General features: G+C 39.8%; 1 long non-coding RNA gene across 1 annotated transcript; it reads left to right on the plus strand.

Annotated features, from left to right (window-relative positions):
- Positions 1–755: 755 nt before the first annotated feature.
- Positions 756–13,850, plus strand: LOC106824623 (uncharacterized). The gene is made up of 4 exons (XR_001396448.3): positions 756–1,028; positions 2,142–2,258; positions 10,813–10,928; positions 11,040–13,850. It is a non-coding gene; the product is annotated as an uncharacterized lncRNA (long non-coding RNA).
- Positions 13,851–14,265: the final 415 nt, after the last annotated feature.

Genomic DNA, 14,265 nt, shown 5'->3' on the forward strand with positions numbered 1-14,265 from the left:
AAAATGAAGACTTTCTAACCGTATAAAGGAAGTATTTTAGACCACAGGGACAGTTTTGTGAAATTTTTGGCACCATGCCAATAGGCAGCCACAGCGCCAATAAAAACACTAGATTCTGGGCTGATTTTTGTGGATTAGTATTTCCCTCTTCGAAATCTATCAACTGCTCAAACCTCCATACACAAACAGGAACACGCTGGGGAGGAGAGTCCCAGAAGGCAGAAGATCCTATAGTCCTCATCCCACATGCCTCGCCCCAGGTCACGCGCACACTCCTCCGTCTCTCCCCATTGCCAGGGTCCAGCCCAAGGCAAAGAGCATCCCAGCGGAAGTCTTGGTGTCTATCAGGCACAGACCAAGTCCCGTTGCTCCCTCAGCCGCTGAAAGTGCCGCTCCACTCGCGTGCCCAAACTTGACCCCCACAGGGGCAGGGGCATCCAGCTAGGGCCCATAGTGAGCGAAGCTGCCCAGGGAGGCGTGGCCCCCATCACCTGCCCAGGCCCACGGGAGCAGGCCCGGAAGTCCCCAGGTCCCCAGCCAGCTCTGTGGGACCTAACTTAAGCGAGCACAGGAGTCCCCTGTTCTTTGTTCGCCGCCCCTCCTCGTTTCTGCTCTCAAACCTTGCTGCCAGCAGCCCCCGCCAGCGCACCCAACCTACAGGAAAGTTGCTCCGGAGCGGTGGAGGGGCGTCATCGCCTCCTAGCAACGCTCCTAGCAACCGGGTAACATCTGCTCCCTCTGGTCCAATGCGAGCCGAGAGCAGCTGCGCGCCCGCCTCGCGTTCCGAACCCGGAGCGAGAGGCGCTTCAGAGACTGGAGGGACGGATCTGCAGGAGCCAGGGCTGCCCGCCGAGCTGCAGTTGCCGCCGCTGCCGCTGCCGCTGTCGCGCCGCCACCGCCGTCGCTGTCGCTGTCAGTGCCCGTCTGAAGAGTGACACGCCGCAAAAGCAGGAGGGAGCATCGAACCCCGCGCCTTTACGAAACAGGTGCATGCGCTGATCTCTTGGCGAGGGAACCCAGCTCGCAAGGTACGTCTGGACTCCTCCCGCCAGGTGCCTTCCTCCGCGGCTCAGAAAAGACTCCGTTTCGTTGAGGGTGAGGATAGGGACGTGTTCTGGGATCCCACCCCGCCCCCAGCCATTGAAAAGTGGCCAGCTGGTGGTCCCAAATCACTTGATTTGATTTTTTTAAATCTTGAGATTGGTCGTTGAGCATTCCCCTGCCCGTCGTTGTTAGGTCTGTGTTGGGAAGTTTTCCGTCCTCCTTGTTTTCCCTCTGACTTCGCTGCTTATGTGCGCTAGGAGAGCTGGAAGCGGTGAGCACCCGTAGAAAGCCTGCGGTTAAGGCTAAAATGACATAGTGTAGTCTCGACTAATTGAATCAACACGTATGGAGAGCAACATTCTTTCGAGGTCCTGCTCTGGAAAGGGTCCATTTGGCAGGGTGCAGCCGTTCACTGTTACTCAATCTCCTGAAAAGTAACCATAGTAACTCACCTCTCTTTTGATGGGATCCTCCTCATTGGCTGCCTATCTTCCTTTGGAAAGCTCATCCCTCTAAATATAGAAGATGATGAGATCTGTAAGCATACATCCATGTAGAAAAGGTGCAGTTAAACATGGCCCTTTAAAGAAAAACTGTCTTCAAAGGAAAAGTACTGTTTGTCTATTTCAAATCTTGTGAGAAATCATGTGTATTCCAGAGAATGATTGAGTTAGTCTGTTTTGAGTTAACTGCTGGATTGTTACTTTAGAGAGACTATTTCCTGAAATTATACCAAATCTGGCATTTAAAAACAAATTAAGGATATCTGACCCTGATTTTTTTTTAAATCAACCTACTGATAATCTCTCAAAAATAATCTCCTAGTAAATAACTGGTGAGATCAGTTATTCAGCTATTTACAAATTTCTTAGGATAGTTAAGATTCCTCGTGTTTAAAACGAAATCTGGAGAACATCGAATGAACTGTGTGTTCGCAGGCTTATCTGTTTATCTGGTCCAGCTCAGCCCCACCTCAAACATCTCACACAGTGTCCTCCCACCGCGTGCCTTCTCCTGCCCTGATCGTCAGTTCAAGTCGGGGCAGTCCTGACTCTTGCGCTGTTATTTGTATCTGTCTCCTTGTTTCAAAATCTCAGGTAACCATTCATGAGCCTGAGGCTGTGAGAAATGCTCGCTGTGCAAAAGGGAACTCTCACCAGATTTTCTGAAGCTGTCCTAGAAATACACTTTTCAGATTGATTCAGCATTACCAGGTAATCATTAGCTTAAGAGAAATTACGGTTTCGATATGTATCCCGAGAAATAAATGCTAATGTAGCATTACCATAACTTACAAGATCAATAGAAGGGCTTGTTTGTATAGATGGTTGCTGGGGAGAAGTCAATAGAGGTTTTCTGTAGAAAGGACATTTGTGAGCTGGCACATTTCCCCTCCAGGACTCATGTGAATAAGGTGGGTCAAATTAGACAGCCTGGCTCAGGGGCCGTGTCAAGCAGAAGCCCTAGGAGTAAATTGGTACATGTTTGAATGAAAGAAATGAAGAGAATTCCCCAAGTTGCAGATAGACATTGTGGTGACATTTTAAATTTAATTTACGTTAAAGTCATGATGATAAAAACCCATGAGTGTTAAGCATTTTAAACTCAATTTTCAAGACGGAATACAGTCTTTCAATGAATGTTCAGCCCTCCAGCCTTGTGTAACTTTCACATGTACTGAGCTTTCCATGTGTGGTTCCTGTAGGTCACCAGCCTAGCAAATTAGAATCAAATTCATGAAAATTTACCATGCTGCATTTCTTCCCTTTCCTTACCTCCCTTTGTAAAAATAGACAGTTGAACAATTTTATTCAGAAACCTATTTGAAAATTTATTCTGGTATTATTGTATACTTTTTATGAATATTATGAAACTTTAAGAGTACTGGTCTCTATAGTCACTTATTGAAATATCTGTAGTTTAACAATTTTAAGCCCTAAAGATGACTGTTTGGACCGCTGAAAATGTTGGTTTCATTAGCCTCTAGCACCGTCCACCCTTTTTCCTTCCTCTATCATAATTACTATATTTTATGGTGAGTAACAAGTCCAGGGAGACCAATAAGATTTACTGTCATCTCATGTATATAGAGTTCTAGTCATGCTATTAATCTGAGGAAAGTTTGAGTAAAGCGGCCACAAGTATTGGTTAATGTATATGCATTAGTCTTGTGCATTAGTAATTTATACACATGCTGTCTCTTATGTAATATGCATAGAAGTTTAAAATTATTCGGTGCCCTTTAATTTATGTGAATGAGTCTGCCCTTTCATTGAGACTACTGTCACAATCAAAAAGGTCAAGAGAAAGCGGTTCTTTAATTTTAATTTTAATTCTATCATGAATGTATAATGTGAGAATATAGACTGTGCAATTTTGACGAACAGATCTGTTTAAAGTAATTCTGCAGAAAATGTTATGTGGTATTTAGCTTTAGATAAATGAAAAATAAATCAAACGGTATCATTATAAGCATTTAATCATAGAGATATTGGTGGATTAGAGTGTGGAAAAAATATTCCACCAATTTGTAACTAAGGATCTAGTCACTCTCGTCAATGTGAATACCAGCTCTGCTTGTACATGTCGTGGGTTATAAAGAGGAGTATGCTTATTGCTAGAAAGCTTAGATAAGACTGAGATAAAGCAGGTTCAAACTGAAACCGAGTTCTAGTTTTAGTTTTTCCTCATATGCTCCATTAGGAAGTTTTTAGGTGCTTATGAACATTCCATGTTCAATTTTATGTCATATTACTTGGATGGGATTTAGAAGATGCTTTGAAACACAGAAATGTTGAGAGGTTTGGTCAGGATGCTGAGTCCCTAGCTCCACCTCTGGGCTCTCCACTGAGGACTCCTGCTGGCTGGCTTTAGCTGTCAAAATACTGACATCGCAACAATGGCTCTAAGGCCGAGGCATAACCACTTCAGATTGCTCTGTTTGTCAAAGCAGTATGCTTCGGAAACCCAGAAAAAGCTAAAATAAAATAACAGTTTTAGAAGCAGAGGAGTAAATTAACCATAATCATTCAGCACGAAAACTGAGGAAGGAGTATAGCTCGAGGTTCCGGGAGGGGTCAATCCTTGTCACTCCCCCTCCTCACTTAGTTTTAACAAGCTGTCTGTCTGAATAGTGTCAATATATTACTTAAACATTTCTGCTTTTTAGCCTAACACAATTATTTTTTTTTTCATGATTAAATTTATACAAACAGGCTAACAACAGAGCCATCTAGTTTGCTACAGTAATTCTCAGTGGAGGTGGTAGGTGGATATTAATGAAAAGCACTAAGGGTTTACTAGTGTTTATGTTCAATACTGTAATATAGCTTTATATTTAGAAAATAAAAAACCTTTCTTGTTTTCATATTATAAATTATAGAAAGTAAAGTGCAACAAGAAGTCTTCTTGGCAGGTAGAGATACAAGTCTTCTAAATATCAGTGATGCTTAGAAGGGGAGGAGGGGCAGGTTTGAAGCTGGGAAATTCCCTCTGCAGTGGTATGTCAGAGGATGTGTTATTTTTGAAATGCTTATTAAAAGGAAGCATGGGTTAGAAACATCAAGGGAAGTTGGGGATATTGCAAAGAGAATCAGCACTCGAGAGCCTCGAGTCTTAATCCTGTCCCATCTGCTACTTGTTTTACTGCTTTCTGGTTCAGTTGCTCCGTAGCTGATGTGGGGGATAAGACCACTGGTTAACTGAAGGGGAGTGCGTGAGTAGAACACAGTGCAATTTAATGAAGCACCTATAACTCTTTAGAAGAAACATACCCTGTGAATGAGGAACAGTTTACCACTAGAGCAACTCCAGGTAGTGACACAAATCAGGCACCATGTGAGTGAGGGCAGAAAATCACCCAGCTCCAGAGCAAATTCTCTTATATGCCTAATGAGTACAGTTAAGGATTAGTCCCAACTTATGTTTTTCTACAACCCTTGCGGGTTACTTGGCTAAACGTTTTTGGCGATCTATCCAAACCTGATGATAGTATCAAAGTGGAAGGCAATGAGGGTGATATAGCTCAGGTACTTTTCAGAAGACCACTGCCATGCACACATTAGGGATTAAAGAACCCTCGTCTTTGAGCAACGTACCTGGGCATCTAAGGAAGTTATAGCGTCTCCCTAGACATTATTGGTAAGATATTCCTTGGAACCTATATCCAGCAATGTGATTGCTTTGCTGATTTTCCTTCTCATTCATTCCCACTTTCCAAGGTGAAAGGTGGAGTGGAAGGGAACACCATCCTTCAAAACAAGGAATGCACTTCTGAGGGGCAGTAAATCACAAAGTTTACCCAGAAAACCTACTGCCCTTGGTCTCAATTATTAATAGAACCAGACAGCATCTAAGGTAATTGATGATTGCATGGCTGGTCATATCCCATTTAATGATGTTCTCTTTGTTCAGAGCCATCACCAGTGGGACAAGATAGGTTTATTTAATATTCCATGCCTGTGCTTGGGGCTATCTCAAGGAACATGGAATCCAGTGCCCAACAATGCTGCTGGTCTCTTGAGAAACCTTTCTATCTCACTGGCTGTCAGTATCCCTCGAAGTTCCTAAGAAGATTTTCCAGGAGCTGCAATTTGTTGGTAATTCTAAACTGCCAGGAAAGTCCATCTTGTGCTTGGGATGGACGATAGATCTGAAGAAACACATTGCTCCATTGACTCAGACCAACACTGGCGCTGAGTTCTGCTCCTATAGAGCATATTATGCAGAAAGGCGCTAGGCAAGGGGTTAGGAAGGAGAGGAATGACGGAATATTGCTAAACATCACCAAAGCTAAAGGTCCACACAAGGAGGAACATTACAGCCTTGAATGTTTCACTGTCTGCCTTCTTAATATACTTCTGAATGTTTCTTGCAACCTGTGCTTAACATTAAAGAGAGGACAAATGTCCTACATACATCATGGTACTGCTTAATAGGATTATATGTATGATTTCAAAAATGAGGTCACTGTAATAATAGTATCTAGCATATGTTGAGCACAAAATACTTGGATGTGTGACAGGCACTGAGTAAGTGCTTTTTAAACATCATCTCTAATTTGCATACAAATCAATGACTTTGATATCGTTCTCCCATTTAATTGATGAGGAAACTCAGGCTTTTTGAGGTTAAATACTTTGCCCAAAGTCACTAAATAAATAAATTGTAGAGCTGGGCCTTGAACCAGTGCTGTGGGGCAGCGCTGGAAAGTCATACTGAAGTATTTTAAGTCATGTAGCAAGATTGCAGAATGAGGCTAACCGTGACAGAGGGGACAGCTCTTTCTACACAGAAGTGGCCATGGCCCTTCAAGAAGGATGTCTGGTTGCTTTGCCACCAGCAAAGCGTTATTTAGATAGGAAGGGACACATACTTTTTAAGTTCTCGTGCCAGGCTAACCCCCCACAAAGGGAAATCAGCGAGAGACTGGAAGCCAAGGCCCGTGATTTGTCTACAACCCAAGTCAGTTGTTGATTTGAGACTAGAATCCGCCTTATTCTCCCCATTGATCAAACTCTGCTTCTGTCTGTGGCTACAGATGCACACATCTTATAGGATGGTCTCAGCTCTGTTTTTGCAGTATATTGATTAAAGTGTTGCGGGGAAGCAAATGAAAACCTTGCTAAGATTAAAATACGTTTAACTCATGACTTAACCATCTCTTAAGCTATTCACGGTCTGGGACAAAGAATGAATTACTGCAACAGGGGTTGTTCTCTTATTGTTTTCTGTCCTCTCAAAGTGTTTGTAAATTAATTTGTTGATGATCTTTCCTTAATGTACTGCCCCTGGGTCATGTGCCAAATGAAATCACTTGTACAATAATAGGATTTCAGTTGTCTACAGGCAGAAGCAGAACAGTGAGGAAGAGCGTTTGAGCAATCATTTGTAATTACATTTACAACATTTATTTAAAGAAATATGTATAAATTGTACTGCCAGAACTCTAATGACAGGCTGGTCATTCTGTGCTGTGACTTTTAATTTGTTGCTTGTTGAAGTTTTACACTGTGAAATACATTGAGCCTGCCACAGATATTTTATGTGCCCAGAGGTTACAGCATTAAAAGCAATTTGAATATTCAAGCCAGCATTAGCCATTTTACCTTCAGAGATAAATTTAGGCTCAGTCTAATTCAGTTTTATAATTTATATGCTGCTCTCAGAGTTCAGGACACGGAATACAAAGACGTAAAGTCATTTTACTTTTTCTGGTCTGTTTCATCAGCTTTACTGGAATAACAGGCTGGGTTGAGCTTAGCTTTTTAGTCGTGGGAAAATGATATAAACAGATTTACACATGTTTACTGGATCATAACAGGCAAACTTCTTTGGAAAGTCAGGGTAATTTTAATTTCCAAAATGACTATCTGATGTTTCAAAAACAATTTACGTTTTCTTCACCCAAAATGTGTAAGTGGCACTAAACCCAGAAATATTTTGAGCTGTTATAGTACCTGTACCGTATTTTCAATCGACCATTCGAAACATTCTTTTGCGGTCTTTTAACTCTCTAATCCCAATCTGGTACCTCTGGGAGGCAGGTTGGCGGCAAGTCTTAGGGAGTGAGCTAGGAGGCCAGGCTGGCATTTGCTTCTGTGGGGTAGATCTGGGCCTTTGGTGCTAATAAGGGCTGGCATTTGGTTGAGTGCTTACTGTCTGGTAGGCACAGTGCCAGTCTCAATGATCCCATGAGCCAGTATTATTTCTATCCCCACTTTACAAATGAGATTTGTAGAGTTTATGTAATTTTCTCAAGGTCACGTGACTAAGAAGTGGCACCCACTTCCATCTGACTTCGAAACCCGAACTCTTAGCCACCCCCCAGATTGTAAACCATTGACCTCCTCTGAGCTGCAGTTTCCTCGTCTGTAAGCTTCGGAGGCTGAACCAAGCGATCAATAAATAGGTCCCAGTTCTGAATTTTTTCAGTTCTAATCCAGCCAAGAAAACAGATGTAGGAACTTATGTTTGCTATATATTTTAGCCTCAAAGTGGCTAAAAGCATCCTCCAAAATTTGATGCTGAAAACATTGCAAATAGCTAAACAGGCTGCAAGGAGGTAATTGCCAAACCAATACCAGCTGTGAAAGCTTTTCAGCATCTCAACAAGCCATGGGGGTGTTTTTTAAGAGCAATAAACTAAGTGGCTAAGTGTGTTGCCCACAGAGCTGAGACACAAATCAAGAGCCCTGAGAATTTACTGTATTTTCAGGGTCTGATAAGATCTATATTTTAGGCTAACTGCTTGAATATAGCCAAATAGAATCTTTACAAACCGTGGAGACATTTAGTATAATTTTTTGGTCCTGATCTGTTAAATAAAAATATCTTCTCCTGCTCATCACTTGGCTTATTTGACATTTGGTTCTCTAAGCTGCCACCTGCCCTCTCGTGTATCATTCATTAAAAGGTTTTTAATTGGTCATAAATGCTGTAGACATCACATTACCTTGGAAAATAAAATGAGCAGACATTTAAAAAAGATACATATATGTGAAAACAGTGTTTTCTTATGGTAAAGTCACTTTTCTCATTTCCAAGTCTGCTCACCCTTTGTTACACTGTAGTAATTCACTGGGCCTTATTAAAAAAAAATCAGTGACCTGTCCAGCTTTAATGCTAATAACAGCCATTGATACTTCTTAATTGAACCCAGGAATTTACGTTGAAAAGTGACCTCATTCTTTCTACACTAGTTAAAAATGCCGGCTGCCTTTGTGCCTGATGCTAAAGAGTCTAAGCCAGTGTAGCCAATGTTGCAATGGCAATAATAACAATAACACAAATCAATCAAGCCAATTGCTTGGCATTCTGAGGAGAAGGCAATCAGTTGATTGGCTGAATGTACTGTTTTTCAACTGGCTGTTTTAGTTCTGCTTCCACAGCTGCCTAATGCTGTAACATGGGGGCTCTCAAGATGTGGTCCCCAGGCCTGCAGCATCAGCATCCCCGGGAAATGTGTTAGAACTGTAAATTCTCTGCTCCTGGCCCAGACCTACTGAACTGAAACTCTGGGGATGGGACCCAGCAAGTTGTGTTTTGAGGAGCTCTCTGGACGGTTCTGATGCTCGCTACCATTTGAGAACCACTGTGACATCAACAAGTTAAACAGCTTAGAAAGAATTCAGTCACAATAATTGTCATCACAGGATAAGCCAAAACTTCACCTAATTATTTGATTAAATCCTTTAAAAATACACCTAAGAAAATGCAGTTTACAAAAAACAGGCCCTGAGAACAGGAGGTTCAGGGATGTTTCCTTTGTTTTCAATACGGTCAATTTTGTTCTTTTTTCCTAACCTTTGAGACCTGTGAAAACTCCATATAAGCTGAGTTTTGTTTATTGAATTCAGAGATTGTATACTTATAGTAGCTACTATTATCGTTGCTTCAATTGTGAATGATTGTTACACATTTGTTTCTTTTTAGGTCAGACAGCCAGTGGTTTAAAATTCTTATTTCCCTTACAAAACATGCCACCTCTAATTTAAGGCTCTCTTGGGTTTATAACCCACAGTGGTACCAGTGAAAATTTGGAATGCTTTAGGTGTGATTTTTGTAGCTTCTCCTACTGGTTTAGGAAAACCGTCCAGCTACAAAAAGCCACAGGAAGTGTTATTCAGATGTCACAGATTTGGAGGAAAAACTAGAAGAGGAAGATTCTTGAGGAGCACACTCTTAATATTTAAGATTTTAAAAATTTAAGACATTGGAGGAAAAACATCAAGTGTCTTAACCATGAATGTATTTAACCAACACTTTAATAGACTGCTCCTTTTGTGAATCAGATGGTTTCAACCAGCTAGAAATATTTGAAGGTGTGGATTAAAGGTGAAATAGAAGATGTTTAAATGAGAACTTTCGTTCTGGTCTGGCCCCTGAGGTTGAGCGAGTCCTGAACGGGACTCAATTTGTACTCTGAATTCATTCAACACCTTCGCTAGGAAGCTGCTTGTTTTTTTCTTTTAAGGTTGAACTTGCCTCTTTTCTGTGACATAAGCACCACCTAGAGGACACAGTCGGAAGTCCCCTTAAACGAAACCGTTTCTTTTCTGAAAATCAGCTTTCAGAAAACTGTCCTTTCTTAAATGTCAGAATCCTCCATAACGATAGTATTTTAAAGGAGAGAATAAAGACTTCCACTTTCAGATATTGTACCGAGGTCAAGTTTTCTAGTCAGAATGTTATTTAAGCCTTTCATTTACTTATGATTAACCTCTGTTAAGCCATGTGTTATGAGGATGGTTATACTGTGAGCGTATCATAGAGCTTGTCTATAAGCATGCACAATTATTTCTTTACAGTGTAATTGGGTCAAGAACCATTTTATACCAATTTGATTAACCCAGAGAGATTAAATTTCCTCTGTAAATTAGGGAGTGTAACTAAAAATATGATGAAAAATAGCATCTCTTTCCATTACCTTTTATGAATTAACTACAAATTTGGATATGTTTTGACCTTAAATGGGGTGAAATTAAACAGAAGATTGGTAAGTATTTTATTTCTGAGGGGCTGCATAAGAAAATAAATATAATTCTCCAATCTAGAACAGCTATTTTGGGTCTGAATAGTGGCATTCGCCTGCAAACAGGCTTTTCAGGCATAGGACAGTTGCCACTGACTGCTTCGCCATGCTGCTAGTGAATGAAGAGAGAACATGAATTTCTGGGGTCACCAGTTTCTTTTTACAAGTAGAATTTATATTATAAAATACTATTTGCACAATAAAATCTGACTTTTCTCCAATTTTATTTTGTTTAGCTTATCCAACAAAAGTATTAACATATACATTAACAACGTCGAAAGTAGCCTACTTTAAGAGAAAATATGCAGAAGAAGAAGATTTACATCAAGATTACCATGGGTATTTTCCAAAAGTAAGGATTCATTTGTTATTATTTCTTCATTTTTATGAGTCTTGTCAATAGCAAAAAGCTCTGGTTTCCGTTTTTCCAAAACATAGATTTAATGATGTTTTTGCTTTCCAGCACCTGATATTGCCTGAGGACAGGACTTGCATTCTCAAACTTTCTCTGGAGAAGCTCAGGTTTCTTGAAGACCCAGAAACCTACTTAAGAAGGTCTGTGTTAATTAACAATTTGCTGCGGAAGATCCATCTAGAGACGGAGAAAGAGAGCTATGAATACTTTAAGGAAGCTCCCTGTTATAAGACTGCTTATTCTGATACAAGAAAACGGCTGAAGGTTATGGTACAGGAATGCTGCTCTCAGTCTCTCTATTACGAAGAGCTGCATTCATATCGTATTGTGCCTTATGCTTCGGAGAATGCCATTTACGGAATGGGCTACACTCGCAGCCATTTGGAGCAAAATTCTCAGTTGCTTATTTATAAAATGAATTAAAGTAACTGTTAAGTCCATTGATACTTTGTTTCTAAATGCCTGAACTGTTCATAGTGAAGATGTTAAAATAAGGCACTAATTCCCAGTGTGCTTGAGATCAAAGATGAGATGCATGCGGAACTGACTGGAGAGAGCCCTGGTTGTTACTCAGCAGTCCTTGTATCAGCAAGTCAAACTGAAAATATGTCCACACAGTATAAGGCAGCGAATAAGTACTTTAGAAGCAAAACCTTTTTTTTTTTTTTTTTTTAAGATAAGCTATGTAGGAAGGGACCAATAGCAAGTTCTTATACAGATTTAAACATTTCAAGCCCCTTATTTTCAGATTCTGCCACTCTTAGTAGAAAGTAACAGATTAAGCTCATAATGTCATGTCCCTGAAGGTTGAGGGTGGAATGAATTTAATTTTCTGTAAATGACGAGAAGGGAAGGTTCTTGCTGAAATGCTTTGGCTTGTCAAGCACTGTGCCAAATAATTGTTTGATGCCGTTCTCCTTTTACTGTTAGCAACAGTTCAAGATGGGGCAAAGCTATTGCAGCGGAGCTGCTGAATGTAACAACCAGATAACTCCAAACTGATCCATTTTACTTTTTTTTTTTTGGCTTGATAGACTTTTCTCTTTACAAGTGAAATTTAATAGAATAGCCTCATGGCTGGGCTTATCTCTTAAGTTCTAGGGGTCGGTTACAATTTGTGGTGGGCCTTTAGTTAAGAGTTTGAACTTTATTTATGATGTCATTGTTATAGGCTGTGAAGCTCAGGAAAAGGGTAGGCAGGCAAAATTTGTTTTTAATAGGTTGATAGTTAAAAAAAATCTTATCTGCAGAAATTGATGAGAACAACAGAAATTCTACGTGATGTTATTTCTTCATCAAAGAGTGCATTTAAGGCTGCCTGGATGAAACTTTGCACTGATTTTTGTATAATAGTCGACCATTCACTATTTGACAAAATGTTTCAGAATGCCTTTGGTGGTGAAGCTTAGATAAGTCCATATATTTTGCAATTTGAAAGATGATGATTTAACAAGTTGGATAGATTCCTGGAATTGTTTGAAGTGCTTTGTGATGTCCTTTGAGGTTTGAATGAGATGTCTGATTTCGATGTGCAGAGTGATGTCCGATGGAGCGTATCATTTAAAGAGTTGTCATTAACTGATGAAACAGATTGGGAAAACTAGGTGCCAAAGAAAATACCAAAGACCCAAAGATAAGTGTTAGAGAGACCGTGGTAATGAAGAGAAGAATCTAAAATAAGGATTGCGCAGGACATAGAAGAACATTGTTAAAGGGTTTTGGAACCATTTGCTTACTAATGTGCTTTCAGAGCGCTTTGTGCATAGTAGTGATAATCACGGACACTGCTTTAAATGAAGATGTCATAGGCCTTCAGTGATCATATGTTTTCACAAATTTGAATGTGGTGACTTGTCAATGTTGTATCTTCCCTAGTCGAACACCATCTTGTAACCAAGAAGCCTTTTTCTCTTCAAGCGAGTTCTGTTTTTTGTTTTGATTCACTACTTGCTCTCTCTAATGAAGCATTGGGGTGATTACAAGCATGCTTCTGGTATAAAGGATATTGGTGCCCGAATTAGCATGTGTTGTTGGAGGCCGCATAGATATATAACTGATCAAAGTAGCAGGTTTACATTGAATCGCTCAATTAGAATTAGGAAAAAACGCTTTACGGCCAACTGAAAAATTATAATTGAGGCTAGTTTTTAAAAGCAATTTAGTATGAATTGTGGGATATATTTTAAATACAAATATGAATACCGAAAAATTAATTTAAGGGCAAAATTTGGCACCAAAGTTCAAAACTTTGTTTCACTATTTATAAAATACCTTATTTCTCAGAACGCTTTTTTAAAAATATAGATTTCTGAAACAATGGCGTTGCTAATTGAATAAGCTCCAGATCTGATAAGATAATTATACTATCATATAATTTAAAAAATAGAATGATCTCTCTAATAGTTTTACATTTTTTTCTGAAAGGAACATCTGGTTTGGTTTAGGATAGTGTCTATAAGAAAAGCACACCAGTGCCAGTTGACATGACTTACAAAAATGCCACATATTGAAATTATTTGAGGATAGAAATGCACATACTTTGGAATAGAAAAAAGAGGGAGAGAAAAAAATTACCAGGAAAGTGTAAAATTGTAATATTTCTTGTACGCCAGAAATCTTAAAGCAAGAACTCTTGGGCAATGAACCAGTGACAGATGTAAAGTCTGTTTTATTTGGTGACGTGGTTAATTGAGCTCTCTGATCTATACATTCATATGTAGAGAAGCAACTGTCTTAGAAACCAGCGGTACTTTTGAATATGCTGTTTTAAAAAAAATATGTGTTGATTTCAAAACAAATTATTTAAAAAATATCTTTTAGAGCATTTAATTTCTTTACCAATAAACAATTCATAGATAAGTAGTTGACTAATGTTATTTTGACTTTTTAAAAAATAATAATGTCTATTTAAGCTACGTAAATGTTTCTGAGTTAAGCGATAAGATTGCTGTCATTTTACCATGGCAAATTCATATACTGGGACACCCTGTATAGACCTGCTCTGCTGACCCCATCCCACATGCTCTATTATGGGACAGGCAAAGGGAGGAGACCAGTTATAAGTTTTTTGAAACTGGACATCTTTTGTCTGGTGAAAGAAGCATCCTTGGAGTAAGAAGGATAGGATGGGAAATCTGAGTGCTTTTGGGAATGTTGATCACTCTTGCGGGTGCTCAAACAGCCTAAGGCCTGGTAATGAAGAAGAAAATAAAATAGAAGAGGAATAATAAAGAGATGAGGAAGGAAAAAAAGCAGGCAGAGCAGTAAGGAACAG

This window comes from Equus asinus, chromosome 7, assembly GCF_041296235.1.
Source record: "Equus asinus isolate D_3611 breed Donkey chromosome 7, EquAss-T2T_v2, whole genome shotgun sequence".
NCBI classification, from domain to species: domain Eukaryota; kingdom Metazoa; phylum Chordata; class Mammalia; order Perissodactyla; family Equidae; genus Equus; species Equus asinus.